This window comes from Rhipicephalus sanguineus, chromosome 7, assembly GCF_013339695.2.
Source record: "Rhipicephalus sanguineus isolate Rsan-2018 chromosome 7, BIME_Rsan_1.4, whole genome shotgun sequence".
NCBI lineage: Eukaryota > Metazoa > Arthropoda > Arachnida > Ixodida > Ixodidae > Rhipicephalus > Rhipicephalus sanguineus.
The window spans coordinates 53,605,666-53,628,529 of NC_051182.1; positions in this window are offsets into that span (position 1 = coordinate 53,605,666).

Genomic DNA, 22,864 nt, shown 5'->3' on the forward strand with positions numbered 1-22,864 from the left:
GTATGAAATGAACAGCGCGAACTCATTGCAGAACAAAGTTGGTTCCACGCGCGCGTGGATGGATAGTGGAGCCGGAGGACCACGCTGCAGGGCAAGAAACTTGACATGCTTGTGTTCTTAACCAGAGTGCTTTGTAGACACACGATTATAAAGTAATCTGTTCAGCTGTATCGGAACGGAAGCCGTTACATGCGGTGGAACTGCGAGGTTCCACCACATGGCACTAAATGGCACTAAATGCAAAATCGGATTAAGCTTCTTTGAGAGAGCTAAGAAATACGAGAAAAATAGTTTGTTATCAGCACAAAAAGGCTTTGCTCTGCCTGCAGACAAGAAACAACGGTACCCAATAGTGTTTTGGCACCATTGGGCACCTAGTTAAGTAATCTAATTACAGTAATATAGTAAACTATTTAATGATGAATGAGTAAATTATTAAGCACCCTCTTTGCTACCGTCGCAACTGGCTACGGTAATTGGTACGTAAAAACTGCCAAAAAGTTTGGGCGCAATATAAGCTACCGAATTAGCATTGAATTAGGTATGAACGCTAGCCAGCGGGTACATTAGAGGGACAGTAAAATGAAACACGACTTTTCCCCTATTAGTAAATTACGCTTGCTGCGATTAGACGATCGGTCAGCGAGAAAACAAGAAAAAAACATGTTCGGGTGACGACTCAACATTAACATTCCAGCCCCAGTCGCCGTGAAGTTACATATTTTGATGGCGTGTACTAGAGGTCACAAAGTTTTTAATGACTCAAAATGAAGTACATTGCCTTCTGAGGGAGCCCGAGACTTAACATACTGATATTCAGGAAATTTCGTTGAGCCCACGCGGCCAAAATACAAAAAAGCACATTGAAATCTATGGCTTCATCATCGGATATTCCGGACGGAAAGTGAAAAGAGAAAAGTTTGACGTTCATTCCCTCATGTATTAAACCTGTGAGGATGAAATTAACGACTCTAGCCCTTTCAGCCCTGGATTTTTTATTTTGGCCGGATACATTTTTTGTGCGTGTTTTCCTAATAGTTAGGACCTAAGAAGACCAAAAACGAAAAATTGAGCCAGTGGTGCAAGTATTTATGGATTAATTAGCATGGAATCAAATTAGGTCATCAGGGCTCAGTGGTTGTGAAATTAGGAAAATGGCTTTTTTATTTCTGCTACTCACTAGATTACACAAAATGTGAACTACGTCTCATTCTTCAGCGTAATACTCCTTGAAACAGCTTCTGTACGACGTCCCGAAAACGGCGCTTAGCCGCCTCACCTGACCCGCCGCGGCGTCACCCATGACTTTGGTCAAGCTTTTTCTTCTTTGTGGCTCCTAGCTCCACAAATATATCGCAACTTTAATGTCAATCACAGTGGGGATCATTGAAGAAGTATTTTCCAAAGAATGAGCAGTTTTGGTTTTATTTCCGAGGTGCTAGGGGAACTTTTGTGCGGTGTCGTCAATTGACGACGCCAGGGCCGAAAGGGCTAGGGCTTCCAGAGTATGATTTATCATTCTTCACTAATTTATTATTTAACTTTATTATCCCTTTAATCAAGTACCTAATGGTTCTAACACTGGCTTCCACTAGATCAAGTTTCGTATCCTCGGATATGAGAGAACTTGGGCCCCGAAGGGATGCTAGCTCGCAACAACCCTTGCGTAATGCTTATTTATTTGGAAGGAGGTCAGATGCCAGACGCCAGGATGATTGCTGCTTGTTTGACTCAGATTCGTTGTGTAAAGCTTTCATTCGTGAATTGTTCAAAATGCTGTTGCAGAGAGTGCTTTTAGTTCGCAGTAGAAAGTGGACACCAGTTAAATCTGGACTATCCAGAGAGCGTTGGACCACTGGGCCAGCTCGAGGCTGGAGCCAGGGGTGGCGCCAGGATTCGTGAAGGCGAAAGTCTTAGATGCCTCATCAAACGCGATAACTGACCATCTGCGTCAACAGGAGATGATGTCAAAAATCGGCATGTGATGACCTTATCACACGACGTCATCGTGGTGTCAGAAATCGCAAAAAATCGTGACGTCACATGATAACGTCATCACAGGACATCGCCGCTTGGTCAAACGTAAGACGATCACGGAGGCAATGCAATAATCAGGTTCAATCTAAAATTGAAGTTGGAGTTTATTCGCCGTTATTGCATGTACAAATGTGGGCCTACATAACGCATACAGAATCAGGAGGCCCCAAAGTGTGAAACTGTCAGGGAGACCTCCTATCATTCGTGGCGTACATAAAAGGTGAGTAACAGCAGCGAGAGCTAATTATGAGGGGAGCTACATGAAGCTTTCAATGCCTCCAATCATGGAAAACAACGTTAGGCTGAGAAAGCTTTCGCAGAGGGGCAGCTGGGGGGATGGACACATCGACTGAGAAGAAAACACGATGTCTTTCGCCTTGGAGTCATCTAAGGCGACTTGTTCAGGGACCCTACATGCATTATGCTTTTAATTTTATTATGTTTGTTCTTGGCATGGGGCAAAGGGGATGGGGAGGCAGGCGAAAGATTAGGGGGCGAGCGCCCCGCCCTCCGTGCCCCCCCCTACCCCCACCATGATGCCGCCCCTGGCTGGTACTTTCATCAACGTTGCTCTCTATCAGGATTTCCTTCACTTCAGAGCATACTGCTTCTCTGCTTTTGGATTACAGTATTCAGAAGTTCATGCTTTTGAACTTTTCACTGATAATTGATTCAATTGCGTCATTTCCAATAATTTTTTGTACGTGCGATGCGAAGGAAAAAAAATCTGACATCCCTAGCTACCAGTAAGGAGATCGCATAGGAATGCCTCCACTGTCACTTTTGGTTAATTGACAATTTACCTTTTACTCCCCGTAAATAATACTTTTCAATAACATTAAAACCACCAAATTCAATCTAGTGGAGTTCAATTCATGCTTTCATCATTCTAACGTACGTTGATTCCCTTCATGCTCACTTTAATGTGTTCTTGAAGTGATATGACGTCATTACGTGGGCATTAGCCAAGCCCTTCGTTTTCACGAGATTTTCCGACCTATGAGTCGTAAAGCGCTGTCGCCATATTAGCAGCAATAACGCAGGACATTGAAGTACAGGTACTGCCAATGGAGCCAAAGCCTAAACGCAATGGTTCACAATCCCTATCGGTCGGACACACCAAAGTACCTACGCCGATGCTGTGCCCGTTTTCGAAGTATTTTAGTTAGAAACGCCCCAAAGAAGTGAAGTGGTGCAATCGCTCTGTATTATTTCATTCACAGCGCATATCTTCTATTTCAAAAAGAGGTGAAATTTAGGCTCAAAACGACTTTCCGCTTTAAAGGTCGATTTCAAATCCACCCTCGTCCTCAGGGATTGGAAACGCTCTCAGCCACCTTATGTGAAGGCTCTTTCAGATAACTTGAACTAAGAATTCTCATAACGTCTTTAAAAGGGCACAAGAGCGAGTAAACTATTTCTCTCATAATAGACTACCACAATTCTAAAATCACCACGCTTACCGCAAGAAGACGCTTCGTAAGTGAGAATATGCGGGAAAAAAGGAGACGCCTGCAGTGATGCAACCTTAAAAATCCCGCACCTAATGCCGTGGCGTCATAGATTTTGATGGTGCCTACTGGTACCTACGCAGTCCAATCAGTAAAAAAGAAGTATATCGACCTCTGACGGGGTCATATTCTTAGCTGGGGAAAAACAGCGCCAAAAAGGACGTACACTGGGCAGTACACTGGACGAGCACTGATATACTTCATGTAATAATATGCAGTTCGGCTAGGCTGTGGTTTCAGCCATATTCTTTATTCCGAAAATCGTCCTCATCTTCCTCGTATTGCCTCAGACTCTCTCCAAGTTCTCCACATCATCTATGTACAACTGTAATAGTAATATAATAATAATTATAATAAAAAAATAATAATAATAATAATTGTGTACATCACTTTCGGAGGCGCGTCACGCACCGCGTATTTTTTGAAACGGCCTGAGACTCAGTGTGCATATTCGTGCAGGCTTTCTGAGTGGACAACAACATCATTTTACTTCATTGTGTTGCGTGTTGCTGTAGCGGATCACACAATGTTCGATTATCGTTTGACGTGCCGCGTTCCAGGAAGAACGTCAAGAGCATTTTTTTTTATTTACTCGAAACGAGTACACGAGTATTTACCCGAAACAAATCAGGCGTAACATTTTATTCTTTTTATGCAAGGATTGAAGCTGACTGATTAATGAATAACTAGCTATTTAGTTACACGCTAATTAACATTATTGCTGAAACAGAGAAAACACAACACATTCCTTGATTTTCTTTCTTGGAGTGTAATACTGAGTGCCTTGGAATCGTGGCGCATTTGCAGACAATGCGTCATCATTCGTCACTGAACGGGATAAGTATTCTTTTATTTTACAAACACGCGAGTAAATGCAAGGCAAGAGGCATGCACGGTTTCTCATCAGGGGTTGGGGGTGCAAAGTTTCGTCGCAACTGCACCCCCCCCCCACCACCTTCTCTGTCAGTCGACTCGCAAACACAACACGCTTCACAATGGATGGAAAAAATTAAATTAAAGGATGAGGTGCTTTACACGACCGTCTGCACTAGATCTGTAGCTTTCCGGGAGTTAAGGGAGGAAGTGAACAATTCTTGGAATTCAACATGTGGGGCCTTCCACCGCTATTATCCACAAAAATGTACGTAGCCATATCCATGCTCCTTAAGCAATGACGGGACAGGTCCGACCCAGTAAATGTTTAGGGCAGACTTCGTGCCCCCCCCCTATTTATTTGATTGGAAGGGGGGGGGGGAGAATGTTGCTTGTGCGTACGCCTATCGTTTCTGCATTCCAGAAATGGCGTATGTGTTCCTGCCAACTGTCTCATGCTAGAACTCGTCGAAAATTTCGGCAGCCCAAATTCCGCAGTCAAAATTCCGCCGAAGGCTTTGATTATACAAGCTTCTCCTTTTTTATAATTTTGGAGAGACTGGTGGACTTCGGACCTGCCCTCAAACAAAGATCGTACGTTTCTCGAAATCGCGTCCCTTGCCTTTTTTTTTGAATTTCTATGCGTCTCATCTTTATTCTGTCCTGAGCATTGGTTGGTGTGCTCTGCAGAATGAGTGTCAGCGATGAGGTTTCGCGATAGAAAAATTTTGCTTTTACGAAGAATGCACTTTCACACTGCATCGCCTGAAGAATGATTATTGAAGGCATTAGAACTTCGCAGAGGGGACATGAACATATCACTACAGCGTATTGAAGAGAGAAAATGGAACTGAATATTTTCAAGGGAAAATTACGAATAGCGTGACCGATTTCCGCGAAAGAAGCCCCTAAGCAGGGCACCAACTTGTACATAACTAAGTGCCCCGTGTCAGTGTTCCTTTCTCCTGTGTCATCGTTCTTTGGCACGCCACCGTTGTGAGATGGGTTACCAACTCACCCAGCAGTACGCCCTTCCCGAGTGATAGAAACCTTATTCAAATAAGAGCATGCAGTTATCGCGCAAGTATTAAAGGAAGCGCAAGTTCGTGCACGCTTTCTAATACATCGTCCATGGCTGTTGCTTTACTGTGCTGTCGTCTCAAATGAGGGGGAAGAGGAATGCAGCATAGCCAGCGTGTCTACCTAACTCTGTTGCACATTATCCGTTACATTGTTTTAGGCTTGTGTCAGGTGCCCCACACCAAGCAACTGTTACGGAAGGCCCTCTTTTTCATAGACATCAATTCGTATACAGACAGATTCCTTGTATCTAGCATACCGACAAAAACTTATTCCTAAACGTATTTTACTTCATCGATTCAAGTTTTACGTGCTACCTGTCGTGCTGGAACTTTTCGAACATCGATCCAACATTTTTATGTATTTCGTATATTCGCCAAAAGAAATATATGGGTATCTTGTTTAACACCGCATATTTGCATAATAACTATATGCAAAACATAGGGATTCATTCGAATGAGACATGGAAAGTTTCAGTTAGGTATCTATTTTAAGAGGAACTCTACATAAAATTGTTCAGGGTAGGAATATTCTGCTTTACGTAACGACCTTTCTGCATTGCGCGGTTAAGAACCGAAGCTGGTATGAATTCGTGCGAATGTCCCAAGGGCATACATCCGAACGACGCCACATTTTCCACAATTTGGCTAATTGAACGGGGCCATACGTTGCCTTAGTGCCGTCCACTCTCCAAATAAATTCGGTCTGGCCGATTTCGTTGAACTCCAACTCTGAACAGAGCTTAGAGCGAGAGAGAGATATAGAAAGAGAGAAAGCGAAAAATAGAGAGAGACAAAGAGAGCGGTTTATGCGCAGGGAAGCACCTATGGCAACCACAACACAATCTTTAAACACTCGAGCAACAGCGTAACTAAAAATACGCCAGGCCTGCGCGAAAAGCGCAGCACAAGCACAGCGAAAGCTGGAAAGACATGACATGACATGACACCAGCTTTATTAGTGTCCTGAAGAACTCAAATCTGGGGAGCCGGAGGCCCGCAGATCAAATTGGTGGCTCCGCCCACGATGGGACTGGAAGTCGAAGTTCCGTCGCGATGTCATGGGCCCTGTGGATGGCCTGGAGTTGGGTGTGTAGATCGCTGCTCTTCAGGGATTCCTGCCATTGCTCCTTCGTGAAGGGTGGAGAGGCATTATGGGTTGGGCACAGCCAGAGCATGTGGTAGAAAGAACATAAGTCATGGCCGCATTATGAGCACGACAGTCAGTGGTCGGGGTCTATTCTATTAAGGGACCAAGGAGTAGGATACGAACGGCTTTCCAGAAGTCTGAATGTGGTAGCCTGAGGCTTGCTCAGTTTGGGGCGGGGTAGTTGAAATTTCTTCCTGGCCAGGCGATAGTGGGAAATATTTTCGTGAAAAGTACATAATGAATCTTTATGGATGTCGACCTCGTTACGAGCCTGGCTATCCGTGGCAGCGCGGTACGTGAAATCGCGCGCTAACCGATGAGCCTGCTCGTTAGAATTAAATCCGAGCGGGTTAACAAAGCCACCGACATGAGCTGGGAACCACGTGATGTGGTACCCCCTTCGATGTTTTCCCGCGTTCGTTGCAGTGCTTTGTTCACAATATTGTTCGCCTGTTCAGACACGAGGGCGCTCGAGAAGGGACAAACCGAGAATACAACAGCAGGAGCCTTTGCGCTGTGAAAAGCAAGAGCGATCGCCGCTTCCTCCACCACGTGGGCAATCTTATTATAAACAGAGGCTGCATTAAGCATGTTGTCTCCCGCGTCAACGACCGAAATATACAACTTATTTCCACCGTGATATCTGGCAGCATCGGCAAAGAGGGTCTCCAGTTTCTGCTGATTGATCTGTTGAAGGATGGCCTTGGCTCTCGCGAACCTTCGACCCTTATGGTGCACTGGTTGGATGTTTCGCGGGACGGGGTCAACCATGATGCGATTTCTGTTCTCCCGGGACAGGCTAATTCTTTCGTCGCCTGCTCAGGTCTAGGCTGAATACCCGCTTCTGCTAAAATCCTAATCCCTGCCTTAGTGAATTAGTCTCGTTATCTCAGCCGATGTGTGAGCTTCTATTAGCTCGTCAGCGGTGTTGTGGAAGCCTAGCTCCAGAAGCTTCTCGGTGCTCGTGAAATGCGGAAGGCTGAGCATGCGCTTGAGACCAGTTCTGATGAGGGAGTCAAGCTTGGCCTTCTCCGCTTTAGCCCACTTAAAGTAAGGCGCAATGTAAAGAACAATACTGAGAATGAATGCCTGGTAAGCTCTGAGCATATTGTCCTCTTTGAGATCAGCTCTTCGATTTGTAACGCGGGATGCAAGTCTTAGTATATTACTAGCCTGCCCAGTGAGCCTGTTGAGGGCCTTCGAGTTACAGCCCCTGACATCAATGAGGAGACCTAGAATCTTTACCGAGTCCCTCCTCGGTATGGGCTGTCCATTCTTAGTTCGAATTTCTATCGGCAATGTTTCCAGAGGCGCAAGGTGTCGGACCCCCTGTCTAGACGGTTGGTATAACGGTAGCTCTGATTTATCAGGGGAGAGTTCAAGGCCCGCGTTTGAAAGAAAGTCTTCCGTAGCCTCCAGTGCGCTTTTCAACGAGTGTTCGAGCATGGCTAGCGAGCCGCCCGGTGCCCAGATCGTGATATCCGCATAAATAGCGTGTCCCACGTTCGGGTATGCAGCGAGGCGAGTGGAGAGCTTGTGCATGGCGATGTTTTAATAAGAGGGAAGAGAGCACAGAACCCTGCGGGGTGCCGCAGTTGCCTAGTTTGTAAGGTCATTCGGAGACCGTGCCTATTCGGAGGTGTGCCTTGCGATCCGCAAGAAAAGATTGGGTGTAATCATGAGAACGCTGACCCAGGTTAAGAGAGGAAATCTCAGTCAAAATGTGTCTATGCGATACCCTGTTGAAGGCCTTGGATAGGTCCAGTGCGAGGATTCCCCTCACGTCCCGAGTCGTGAAAGCTGGAAGAGTGGTACTTATTGAGTTGGTTGTGAACTCTCTTGGGGTTATTTTACAACTACAGAAGCAAAGTACCCACTACGCCATAAATCATAATTTTTGTGAAGTTGAGAAGCACCCACTACGCTATTATTGCTCATTCTGCAGAGAAGCGAGGTACCAGCTCCACATCTTTAAGACAATATGTGCACATTGTTGATGCGACGGATGATGACGATGAAAAATTATGGCTCAACCCTTTGTAATGAATTGGAAGCTTTAAACCACCCAGTAGTTACGTAATTCGCATTGCGCGACGACCTGTTGTTATTTCACGCTCCCACCGTAGCATACGTTAACATGAAAAAGAGAGAGAGAGAGGGAAAGACAATTACTGATACTCTGACAAATGGATCATGGGGTTCCTTATGGGCTGCCTTGACAACCAATACAAGTACACTTGCAAGGAACCCATTCGCTATAAATCATCGTAATTGTTGTGAAGTTGGGAAGGCGCCACTATGCCGTTTTTCGTCATTCTGCGGAGAACCGTGGTACCGCTAAACACCTGTAGAACATTATGTGCACTTTGATCAACAACGCATTCAACAACCAACTCGTTGCGCACTTCGCGTTGTATGATTGCCTGGTTGTTATTTTACTCTTGTACCCCGCTATATTACATATGTTGATGTGGTTCCTTGCCAACATTACCACGCATAGGGCCTTTTTGCAAACGAGCTTCACGGTTTGGTATGGCTCTGTGGCAGAGAACTGGGCTCACATGCAGAGGGCCCAGGTTCGATTCCCGTTCCATCCTGGATAGTGTTTTATATTTCGTTTTTTTTCTGGATAGCGGTTACAGACACCAGTGGTGGCGGCGGAAAACTACGGCGCCAAAAAGGGCCGTTGTTGTGATCTCATAACCGCTTACGCTGTAAACGAAAGCAGAAAAGTCACTTTGGTATGAACTTTTTTTCTCCGAGTTCTAGTCTAAAGCCACCAAAACCCGCATCTCTTCTGTGGAATCTCGGGTGCTGCAGTAAGCTGCAATTCCGACCAACAGAAATGAAGAAAGAATCAGGACGATGGCGTTTAGAATCGTCTACTTGGTGATAGCGGTGTCAAGTTTTTTTTCGTGTGCAAAGAAAATCAAAAGGGAACGTGCCGCGGTGGTCTCGTGGTTGCGGCGCACGATTACCGACCCCAAGGTCGTGGATCGAACCGTAGCACCAGTTGATGTGCAGAAGGCTTGTTATGCCTCCGACCTTGGAGCCTGTGCAATACTGCGTTATGAGCAGAAAGCTTAGGAGGGGGCCGGTGGAGGGTTGATAGATCTACCTAGAAAAATAAAATAACATTGTTTTCGCCTTCGGGTCGTGTAAGGCGAATTCATAAGGGACCATGCGAGTTTTTAAGTGCAATGCAGTTATAGACCGATGGCGAATGGCGGCATCGTTGCGTATTTCCAAGCGAAACAGCCGCCGAGCTTCGCCGCTAGGCCAAGAGAGGGCGCCATGATCTGATCGCCGGAATGTTTTTGAGAGTTTCGCACCTACGGGCGCTGCTACGCAGAGCCAATAAAAAAGCGCCAGCTGGCGTAGGGCTGGCGTAGGCCCGCCGAGAACGACAGTGCACGCTCGACCAAGAACGGCAGTACCGTCGAAGAGCCGATCCCTCCATCAGGCCTAAGTGAGCAAAGGAAAAACGACTACGTCGATTTATTCAATCTTACATTAAGAAAGGAGGGCACAGCCAACTAATGTCAGCAACGTAAGGAGTATCCCAAGGTGTCAACCAGAGAAACACAACAGAAACTTCGGTATCGAGTGCCGTTTCCACATCTGATATGTCATCCGCTGATGTATTTCGTTCCTTGATTGCTGAGAACCTAACGTCGGTGGAGCGTTCCCAGCTTCTATGCCTGTTGGAAGAATTTCGTTCTCCGTTATATGTCGCGCAAGCTTCTCTCGGCCGCACGTCTGCTGTCACGCATCGCATCGACACTGGCGCCCAACCACCACTGCGGCAACGTCCATATCACGTATCTCCAGCGGAGCGTCGTGTAATGAACGAGCAAGTCGAAGACATGTTTCGCCGCGATGTTATTCGACCCTCAAACAGCTCGTGGGCGTCTCCTATCGTTCTCGTTGCAAAGAAGGACGGCCCTGTGCGGTTCTTTGTGGACATCCGACGACTGAATAAGATCACCCGTAAGGACGTTTTTCCCGTACCTCGAATAGACGACGCCATTGACAGTCTGCAAGGGGTCTTTTCTTTTCTTCGCTCGATTTGCGGTCAGGGTATGGACTAGTTCCCATGCCTGATGACACTCGAACGAAGACCGCCTTTGTTACGCCCGACGGCTTGTACGAGTTCAGCGTAATGCCTTTTAGGCTGTGTAATGCGCCCGCGACATATGAGCGCATGATGGATACCGTTCTGCGCAACTTGAAATGGCACACGTGCCCGAGTTACGTCGACGACGTCGTCGTTTTCGCCCCGGACTTCTCCACGCATCTTCAACGCCTGCGGCATGTTTTGACGCGTTTGCGTGACACCGGGCTACAAATGAATCTAAAGAAGCGCCGATTTGCAGCACGGCAGCAGACAATACTAGGCTACGTCGTGTCCAAGGACGAAATTCTCCCCGATCCAGCGAAGCTTCGGGCCGTGACAAAATTCCCGAAACCTACGTCCGTCAAAGAACTGTGCAGTTTCGTAGGACTATGCTCCTACTTTCGGCGCTTCATCCGAAACTTCGCAACTATCATATCGCCGCTGACGAAGCTCCTTGGCAGCAACGGGCCGCTCAATTTGTGGTCGTCAGAGTGCGACGATGTTTCGCAAAGCTCCGTCGTTTGTTGACGTCTCCTCCCATACTACGCCACTACTACCCTACGGCCAATACAGAGGTACACAGGGACGCAAGCGGTGTTGGCATCGGCGCTGTCATTGCGCAGCGTATACCTGGGTTTCCGGAATATCTCGTGGCACATGCGAGTCGTACGCTTACTAAAGACGAGACCAAGTACACCGTTACTGAGAAAGAATGCCTGGCAATCATCTGGGCCCTTACGAAGTTTCGACCTTATTTGTATGGCTGACCATTTGATGTCACCGACCATCACACACTCTGCTGGTTATCGTCATTGAAGGGTCTCTCAAGCCGTCTGGCCCGCTGGGCACTTCGCCTGCAAGACTACGACATACGCGATCTGTACCGCAACGGACGCCATCATGCTGACGCCGACGCCCTGTCGCGCTCCTCCTTGCCCGACGGCAATGCCCACTGCTCAGTGTGTCACTGTGCCGTTTCTTCTTTCGACAATCACACTATTGCTACCTAACAGCGCAAGGATCAATTAATTCCCTCACTGATAGACCTGCTGACCGATCGATCGGCCACGCCATCCACTCGTGCGCTGTATCTTCAAACCCACCATTTCGCCGTTCGCGACGACCTGCTCCACCGACAGTCTGCGTTCTGAGAGCCCGCAGTGTGCGTTCTGACATATGTGAGTCGTTCCACTCTGATCGTAAGTGTGCGCACTCTATCGTATCGAAAACCTTCCACCGCATCCACCTACGGTACTTTTGGCGAGGGATATACCGCTACGTGCAGAAGTTCGTTCGCTCCTGCATCGATTGTCAGCGCCGCAAAATTTCAATGCACCTGTCGCCGGCAGGTCTGCAACCTCTACCTTACCTTGACGGACCGTTTGGGCGCGTTGGCATTGATTTGTATGGGCCGCTTCCTCTGACGTCCGCTGGTAACCGCTGGGCTATCATTGCTGTAGACCACCTAACGCGATACGCCGAAACTGCCGCCTTCCCTGCGGCTACCGCGCGCGATGTGGCCTCCTTCCTGCTCCACCGATATATGCTGCGTCACGGTCCACCCCAGGAACTGCTCAATGATCGAGGTCATGTCTTCTTTTCGGAAGTCGTCGTAGCTATTCTCAAAACGTAGAACGTTATTCACCGTAAAAGTACTGTTTACCACCCGCAGACGAATGGCCTCACCGTACGCTCTACCCGCACGCTCGGCGACATGCTCTCGATGTACGTCGCCGCCGACCACACAAATTGGGATGCCATTGTGCCCTTCGTCACGTGCGCCTACAACACCGCCCCTCAGAGCATTACTGGTTTCTTACCCTTTTTCTTAATGTACGGCAGGCACCCGTCGCACACACTCAACACATTCCTTCCCAAGCCGGATCGATCTGAATTCCCGCCTATTTCTGCCACAGCCAGACTTGCTGAGGAGTGTCGCGAGCTCTCCAAGACTTTTATTACGCATAACCAAGAGCGGCAGAAGAGAATTCGCGGTGAAACCACCACTTCTGCGCCCACGTTCCTCCCTGGAGCGCTGGTACGGCTCTCGGTCCCTACCACTGCAACTGGCATCTCTTCCAAACTACTGCCCAAGTACGAAGGTCCCTACCGAGTCGTCGAACGCACATCCTCGGTCAGCTACCTGATCGAACCCATGCAACCATGTACGGACATGCGCGGTCAAGGGCGCGACGTTGTCAACGTGGAGCGCCTGAAGCCCTACCATGACCCGCTCATAGTGACAAGCTGCTAGGTCGCCAGGCGGCTCCCTTTTTGTACCTGGGGTAATTGTAGCGCAGCGTTCGAACTCAGTAATGGGTCTTCCTCTCGAGCACCTTCTAGTGTGTCGTCGTCTTCTCTGAGAGCACGCCCCTCGCACTGAGAGTCGGCCGCGCCTTGACTGCCGCTGTCGTGCATCGTCGCCGTGTGCCCGCTAATAGACGTCATTAGCGTATATATATATTGTAGCGAAGCGATCGAACTTGGTAATGGGTCGTCCTCTCGAACACCTCCTAGTGGGTCGCCCTCTTCGGCTCTTTTAGAAGAGAACGCAACTCGCGCTGAGAGTCGGCCCCGCCTCAACTGTCGCTGTTGAGTATCGTCGCCGCTAATAAACCTCTTTATAATTTGGTGGAGGTGCTGAGCCTTCACAACAACTTCGGCCCTCGTTCGATACCCCTGGCTCTTCGATCCCGTACATTGCCGCCTACCATGTCTCAAGACGCCTCCCAGCAAACGACCCCGCCCGCACCGACATGTCCCGGTGTCCCTCGTATTCGCGACCCTCCAGTCTTCACTGGCGCCGATGGTACCGACGTGGAGGACTGGCTCGCCATTTACGAGCGCGTGAGAGTCCCCAATAAATGGGACGAGGCCGGAAAATTGACGAACCCGGTTTTCTACGTCGCGGGTGTGGCGGGCCTGTGGTACAACAACCACGCATCCGATTTTACGACGTGGTCCGACTTCAAGACCGCCATTATCAACGTGTTCGGCCGACCTGCCGTTCGTAAGCTCCAGGCCGAACAGCGCTTCCGTGAACGCGCTCAGCAGACCGGTGAATCATTCACCAGTTACATTGAAGACGTCTTAGACTTCTGTAAGAAAGCCGACGCCACCATGTCCGATTCTGACAAGATCAGGCACATCATGAAAGGCAGCGACGACGACGCCTTCACCATGCTGCTCGCCAAGAACCCCAGCACAGTGGCAGAGGTCATCACGCTCTGCCAAAGCTATGAGGAGCTGCGCCGGCAGCGATCGATGACACGTCGCTCTCCATCACGCGACGCCGAGCTTGCTGGCTTGTCGACCATACCCGACCACTCCGCGTTGCTCGCAGAGATCAAGACCTTCGTGCGCGAGGAAATCGCGCGCCAGTTCTCTCTGCTGGACTTTGCTCGCCCTCGGTACGCTCAACAGCAGTCGACCACCCTTCTGCCTCCCCTCTGTCGAGCAATTGAGCAGGAAATCGCGGAGGTCATGCCCGAGTACCACCAGCACCATCCGGCTCCTGCACCTTTGAGTTACGCCAAGTTGTCGCAAGACCGCCCCCATCAATCGCTACGGCTGCCCCACATATTTACGCCGAAGCCTCCACTCGACCTCACTCTTTCGAAGCTGATGTACCGGTAGCCTACGCCGACGTCACGCACAGGCCACGACTGCAGCCCACCATGCAGTCCTATCAGTTGCCGCCCCGTCAATCCCGTCCTGCACCATGGGCGGGCCCTGCCCCAGCGAACCGATGGCGCACACCTGACAACCGCCCCACATGCTTCGCATGCTGGTACGCCGGCCACGTGGCGCGCTATTGCAATCGCGTGCAGCCGCCTAGAGACGTGTCGCCTGCCACCATCCAGTCGAACCGGCCGTATTACGACCCACCTACGCCTCCGTCGCCGCCGTCTTGCCCAGCTGCATCTACCCGCCGTTCACCGTCACCACGACGCCGCTCGCTGTCACCGATGCGGCCACGTTCGGTCGCACGCGACCAGGACAACTAGTCGTCGCAGTCCACGAGGCAAGGGCTGCGACGCTATCGAACTGCGAAAGCCCTCAGCGAAGACCATCGAACGTGATAGACGTTTTTGTGGACGGTGTTCGCGCATCTGCCCTTATCGATACTGGAGCCGCCGTATCTGTTATGGATGCTAAACTAAGCCGCCTGCTACGAAAAGTGACGACGCCGCTTTCCGGGCTCTCCCTCCGTACAGCCAGCACCCAAAGTATTCACCCGACGGCGGTATGTACAGCCCGTGTCATCATTCAGGACGCTCTGTACGCCGTCGAATTCATCATAATTTCTTCATGCTCTCACGACGTGATCCTGGGATGGGATTTTCTCGCCCACCACGACGCCGTCATTCATTGCGCACCAGCCGAATTAGAGCTCTCACCATTCTCACATTTGACGCTGGCAGACAGTTCATCGGCTGCGACCAAGGTATTCGTCAAAGACGACATCACAGTTCCTGCGAATTCGTCAACGGCTGTGTCAGTCTATTGCACCAGTCTCTGCGACGCCGTTGCACTTCTTTCTCCATGTGACCGCGTTTTCACTAGGAAAGGCTTGCTGGTGCCATTTGCGACCGTGGAAATCACTCAGGGCGACACGGATATTTTTGTGACCAACCCATCCCCGTTCATGGTTACGTTGGTGCGAGGGGAATGTCTCGGCAGAGCGGAACCCCTCGAAGACGCATAACTTATGGACGCACCGGGTGACACGCACTGCGCACACGCACTGGGCGGTGGTTTCTTGGCCCGTTGCCAGCCAGTTGGCGCGCGTGACGGTCCAAGTTGTAGCGAGCGCGGGCCAAGAAACCACCTTTAACTTATCGGCCTACCGCTGCAACGGAGCCGGCGAGTCGCGGCCGCAGCTGATTTCGTTCGCTCAAACCACGGCTGAGGGCAGCATTCTCGCGGCGCACCAGTGCTCCAGTCACGTGGTTCTTTTTGTATTTCGCGGGCTTTATTTGCAGCTTGGGAAAAATGGTATATGTGAGACTTTCTTTATCGCAAATAATACAATTGGGGTTTCTGAAGACGCTCTCAAACTTTGCAAGCAGAATTTCTTGCCTAAAGTCAATATTTAGCAATTTAGTTAAATTGTCCTCTTTTTCGGGGGGACGGGGGGACTATACTTTATATATCTTCATGCATGCGTTTGTATGTGTGCGAGTATATACACACACGCAAAACTGAAAGGTTTCGGCGGGGTGGGGGAGGTCGAACCCCCCCCCCTCGCCTGGCTACGCCAGTGGCTCACTGCCATGGGAGCAATTGGCTCTACGCAATTCGACCCGGCCAATAGGAGGATTCCCTCCCTTCTGGTCTTTTAGCAATCTGGCTGTCTGCTCCTGCTCTGCACCTCTCAGTCATGCCGGAAAGACACTTAGCAGTGTGTTGATTCGACAGTGGACACTTCACTGCACTTTGCAGAACACGGCGGTGCGAACCGTGCGGGACAAAGCACGCTATGTTCAAATGTTGGCGCCTTTGTGCCATCTTAAGCAATAACATTCTTGTTTTCCTGTCGTAGATAGAGGTCGCGCACGTGTTCGTTTGAAATTATTTGCATTTATGTGAAAATTTATTGTGCCTATATTTACGATTTTGGAAGCCTAAAACATTGTTTTGCCTGCCTATTGTTGGCGCCTAAAACGAGCTTTTTGAGTGCCTAAAAATCCGGCGTCTACTTATTACTTCAAATAAATTTTCCCTGCTACAACAAATTGGGGCATGTTTCAGAAATGTATTTACATATGGATGTCTTTTCTATGGCCTAAATTTTTAAAACAATGACTTCTCGATGGCGAGTTGAATTGTGCGATATTTCAACGTGCATGTAACGTACAAAACGCCGTCACGATCGGGGAATTCATGTGGTGCCCACGACCACGATAGAACGGCGACTTTGAGCAAGTCGTCAACGGAGGCGGCTGGCACAGAAGCAAACCGCATGCCCGCACGCTCCGTTTCACCGGCTTCGTTCTCAGTAGCGAATGTTGCATATTCGTCAGGCGACGATGCATAACCTTGGTCGATGCGACATCGTTTTATGTCATTGTGATCGTCAGATGCAAGCTGACTCCGTTTTTTAAGTGGCAGACGTGTTGGTGTTTTCTTAGAAATATAACGGTGTATTCGGCAATATTGTGGGCACAGCGTCAGGTCGAGGATACGGCTTTCCCCTCGACACTCGAACTTCCGTTCCGTTGATTACGTGCACATAGGCTATCTCGATAAAAACAGGCCCAAAGTGAAGTTCACACAGAGCGCATTCGGCTCCGTGGTGCTTGTCAATTTGGCGCAAATTTCTTTCCCACACAAGTCGTCGCTTTTCATCTTTAGCCGCGTTAAAGGTTGATATCTTGCGGCCTTGGTTCGTGCGGGCGTACCTAGTCTTGCAGCCGGGCCCGTGGTAATGTTTTCAACGCGGTTTTCCCCCACTAATGCGCGGCAAAATCCGCAGAAGCGAACGCAAGTGAATCCGTGGACGTAAACTTTCTACAAGACACGGCCGGGAGACGCGAGCGTTCTTTCATTTGCGTGTGTCGCATCTCTCCTCTAGCCCGTCCGTGTTCAAGTCTGCGTGACGCCAGCGCCGCTACTACTTTCTTTAAAAGAGGGGAAACCGATTTGCAAGGCGCGCCGGCAGCAGTCGTGTCATTCAAAACATTCTAGTACACTCTAATCTGCGACACGCCAGCGTCCATGCACTTGAGAACGTCTCTACGGCGCACTCAGACGCTGAAATTAAGGATGTGTCAGCGAATCGGTCCATACGTGCGCTTGCTTCTCTGCTTGAGACGCCGGCAAGCATGGTACGTTGTATTTGCCTCAAATGGACGCCATGTCAACCATGGTGTCTTCATTTCTTGTCGACGAGGCTGGCGGACATGGCGCGTGGGAAATGGCCAAGCTGCACACTTCTTCCTTTCCATTTAACGTAGCTTCCGGAGGTGAATTCTTGAATATTTCTTGTGCAGCTCCGTTTTCTCGCCCAGGTGTTACCGTAGGAGACACGATCGGTAAAGGAGGAACGGTCCCTGCGCTGCATCGGAATACGAACGCCGCAATGGGCAGACGGTATAGTAGTGACCATCTACACAACGTCGGCAGGGGCGGTCCCAACCTTCGCTTTCGTTCCCATGAAGACGACAGCGACCACAGAAATGAGCTGTGCACTATGCACGATAAAGGCCACTGGAGCCACACTGACGACAAAAGCGATGTAGTCAGCAGTAATCGAACGTCACACGATGACCAGAAACACGAAGGTAGTCGGGGAGGGGGGTGCTCGTGGTGCTCATTTCCTTTCGGACAAAACGAGTACCTGTGAGGACTTCGCGTCTTGCGCTCAAAAAGCTAGAGTTCACAGACAGAACCTTGCCGTATGACAAAGCCTGAACGAATACCGCTGGGGACGAAGCACGGCAGGAATAAGCAATCGACGTTACTTACCTGCGAGTCAACAGGAACGACGGGAGTACGCTCGCCACCGATGGTCAAGCAGCCAGCGTCGACGATTAGAGTCATTGAAGCCATGCTCTTGACGGTGACTAGGAAGTTCACGCCTCCTATATGCTGAACACAGTGTACCTCTGAGAGGCCAACTTTTCGAGGCCCTCCCGTCGACGAGGTGGAGGTCCCTGACGTAGAACACGCAAGGTTGTCAAGAGGATCGCAGTGTCTTTGCCACTTATCTGGGGAATATAGACAGACCAATCTAAGAGTGTACGTCACATAGCTAACCTTCAGGGATTGCCTGCCTTTCACGCAACAAGCTCTTTTTGGGGTTGTCCATCGCGGCTAGCGTGCGCAATGCTCTCCGTACATATTTTGTAAGCACGTCGTACCTGTAAAGAATTCTGGGCTTTCATTTAGTCCAAGATTAATATTTGTGCTGCAGAAACGCACCTGGCAAGCCCACTATGTACACACAAATACCACACTTACAGAAACACATCGATACACCTCGTAACGCTAGGCTGCAAGCAAAAAAATTCAGCACAGAGAATTATACGCCGACTGCTTCGCATGAAGCCGATTCCCATAAGGCCTTTACCACAATTCGTCTGATCCCACTAATTCTGGGTGTCGATTTCATGCGAAGAAGTAGGTGAGTAATAACCTATACCACATTTTTTATTGCTTTTAGTCAAGCGCTGCGAGTTGGAGTGACTTCATTGTGCATTTTGAGTAAGTATGGATATATCGTGGGCTGGCCCATAGCGAGAAATTTCGGAGGGGCGAGGAGGCCATATGCCGAGTGCCTTAACTATTTGAGGAAAGAACATATTCTGAGGAAAGTACAGTACGGTCCATTGTTAAATGGAACACTCGAATGAGCCACTTTCATTTTGTTGGCCTGCTAACGGCCAGTGGATGCGGAAATATTGTGTGTGCACATTAATCTTCTTTCATAAGGGTTCGAAACTGTCAACCACCAGTCTGTTATGCAGATCTAAGCCACTGTGTTTTTGCAGGAGAGCGAAATCCGGACAAACCCGAAACGCAAGTGTTCCCTTTAACAGTGGACCCGTCTGTACATTATTGAGGAAGCCAGAATTTCGAGGTGAGGGATTAGTAGCTCCCTCCACCCCTCCCGCTCTTGGCTACTACATTTATCGTGGGCTTACCAGGCGCGTCGACTACACTGACACCCAAGGGGTATCCTATGGCACAACATAACGTCGGTACCAGGCCCGTAGCTGGGGGGGGGGGGGCTAGGGGGCCCCGCCTCCTCCCCGAATTTTTGCTGAAGTTTACCAAAAATAAATAATAATGATAGGTGGTTTTCTCGAATAGTCAAAATCTTCAGCAAGTGCCCCCCTCCCCGAAAAAAATATCTGGCTACGGGCCTGGTCGGTACTCACGTTAGAGCACAGACGTCCGATTTATACTAACGAACTGCACGATCCTGTGTGATTATGTGCGTATCACAAGTAGAGACTGGATTCTGGGCAAATGCCTATTTTGTTCTTTGCGCTCCTATAGGGCCACTTTCATATATGAACATCAATTGGAAGTTAAGAAGGGCTTTTATAGTGTTCTTATAGTGCCCAACAATGCCTACTTTTTGCGTTTGCACCTAAATGCACTTAAATGCCTATAAATGCCTACTTCAAGATTGGCGCCAATATTAAAACAATTTAGCCACAAGTTTCGCTTTCGAGTGCAGTTTGAGACCGTTATTCATGTTGCCGGGCAACTGGGACTGTTCGGAACTCTATGGGTTTCAACCTGCTCGTCTTGTTCAATCAACCCCGGAAAATAAAAGCCAACGCCGTGTTCCTGAAGGCACCATCGCGCATTCGCTCATTCAAGGAGAAGTTGCCGCATTTATCTATTATGCCAGAGCCCACCGTCATACGTTGGCGAATATGGCTAGATGATGTTAAATCATACCACTGCTACTTTTCGTACATCAAGGTCAAAATTAACGCCTTCTGGGTCGTCGGAAGTTTCCGCTTCCACACCGAGACCTGAACAGACCACAGTCAATCACCTTGCGAATGCTACAGACGGCGACGTATCCGTCTCCGTTTATACAATCTAAATTCATAGAAGGCATCAGCCCGAGCTGTCCCCGTTGCGGACATCCCAGGTGCACTCTTTAGCACATGCTGTGGCAGTGCCACGACTTGCGCGGTGGCTCAGGGTCTCCCTCCAAGGAAGAAGACTGGCTCCGACTTCTCACTAGCTCCGCCAAGGAAGAGCAGCTCAGGGCTGTCCAGAGAGCTCGCGAAGTCGCCGAGAGTCTCAACCTCCCGGCTCCATCGTGGGTGCGGCCCGCGGACGTTACCCCCTGACGGGGCATCCGTCTTCTCAGGACCAAATAAAGTTCTTTGTCTGTCTGTCTGTCTTTCTGTAGCCGGCAAGCAGACCTCGCTTACTAGTGCGCCAACATCAAGTTTTTCGCAAACACTATAAGGAAACTTTATCGTTTGGCAGAAACTCTAAATGCGAACATTGCCCTAATTCCCCAAGTACAGAAAAAAATCGCAGCCGTTCCTCAAGGACCAGTAACCGAAAATGTGCGTGCAAAGTTAGGATTGGTCTTGGACAAGAACAAGGGATTTTCTGTCCTTAAAGAAGTTTCAGGAGTCCTTGCTTGTGAACACTCTAGTGTACTAGTGTCGGTTAAGCAATCGAATGTAGCCTAGTACATCTACACTCCAGTAACATCTGTTGAAGTCAAGCATTCCATTTAAGCGTACGAGCTCATTCTGAGTGACAGGAGGTACAATTTTTAATCTGGACATGATGGCAGTCTGCTATTGTTTTAAAAGTTTTAATAGTGATTGTTAAACTACGTTCCGCGTGCTCTCCAAATAGATTACTTCTGGCATGTGCACTCTAAATGGACGGAAGTTTATATGACAGTGTTGGGACGCCCTGCTTGTACAATTCGCATAATGTCAATGTATATGGGAAAATTCCCAGCGTTGCACTTAGCAGTCCTAATGTGAGAACACGTAATTTCCTTAAAGGGGTGGTGCCACCAAATTTGTGGCTTGCGCGTCCTTTGCTGTAAGCATTTCCTATAGCTCAAGGAAGCATGATGCATGCACCAAGATTCATGTATTCTCGCTAAATAATTTAATATCGCCTTTTGATATGGACAACTTTCGGTTTCGGTTTCTGGGCGCCGAGGCTGGGCAGTGACGTAGAAGTGTAGGAGGCGTGGTCACGTGACCACACGAGGCTGTGACGCACTTAGCCAGGAAGCGATCGAAACTCGGCGAGTGATGTAGCAACCGATGCTTTGGCGGTACTATAGTGAACCTCAGCCGGTACGTACGTTGCGGAAGTGGCGGAGGACCGGAGGTCACTGACGTTACTACAGCAGATTTGGTGTGACGTCACTACAACTTTCGTTGTCCATCCTACAGATCTACGTCAGTGTTGGCGCGCTGGCGATGGGTTTCGATCGGGAGAATGGGCATTTAGGTACACTTTGGAAGTGGATTAAAATATATTCTAAACGTCTGCTGTGTCCGACCCTTCGTGTGGAATGTCCTTGCATACAGAGAAAACCCACAACAGGCTTCTTATAGCCTCGACATTTGATGGCACCACCCCTTTAAGAAACCGTTCTCTATTTTGCATTTATTACATGTCTGCTTTTGTTGTGTCTTAATTTAATTGCGTCCGTAAGACATAAAGTAGCGCTGTATAAATCAGTATTGGCAGTTTTCAAGTATTCTTTTTCATGTCCCTTTCACTAAATACGACGCTCGGGTAAACGTCGCATATGAGTGGCCACTGAACATGAATGCGAGCAGTGTGCTTGTTGAATGCCAATTGGCGATCATTAGTCCAGCAGTCTTACGGGACAATTGCACGGCTATGTTGAGCTGTTGGTGCCTTCGTGCCATCACAAACAATAACATTTCTTGTTGTGCTGTCGTAAATACAGGTCGCGCATGTCTTCGCTTAAAACTATTTGCATTTATGTAAAAATTAATTGCGCCTATATTTACTACGTTGAGGCCTAAAATGTTGTTGTGCCGGCCAACTTTTGGCGCCTAAAACGCGCGTTTTTAGTGCCTAAATATCCGACCTCTAATCATAAGAAGTGGTTTCCGCCGTATTCCTCACGGTTGTTGAATGGTCGACCGTAGCTTGCCGTGATATAAGAGGTAATATGTAATGTTCATTACATTGTTATAAAAGCGGGTAGCGAACACTCTAACCACTGGAGGAAAAACTGGTATGGCGCAAAGAAGACTAGTACGAAGCAAAGACACGTCGGCGCGGTTTCTCATAATAACCAGTTGGATGCTGGCGCCCGTGTCTGTCAGTACGTGTGTTCGCTTCGTCCTAGCCTTCTTTGCGCCATACCAGTTTTTCAACTACTGAACCAACCAGCTCAGCAACAAGCCATGTTGACTCTAACCACACTTGACATTTGCGCGATATGACGCCATATACGGCCTTGTTCGTACGCACTTTCAAGCACTCGCGTAGCTCTGTGGCAGAACACTTAACTGCCACACAGAAACACTGTTTAGAAAAATTTATTTACACTATGTACAGAGCATACATTATGCGTGACATATCAGTGCTCAGGGATACATTCGCA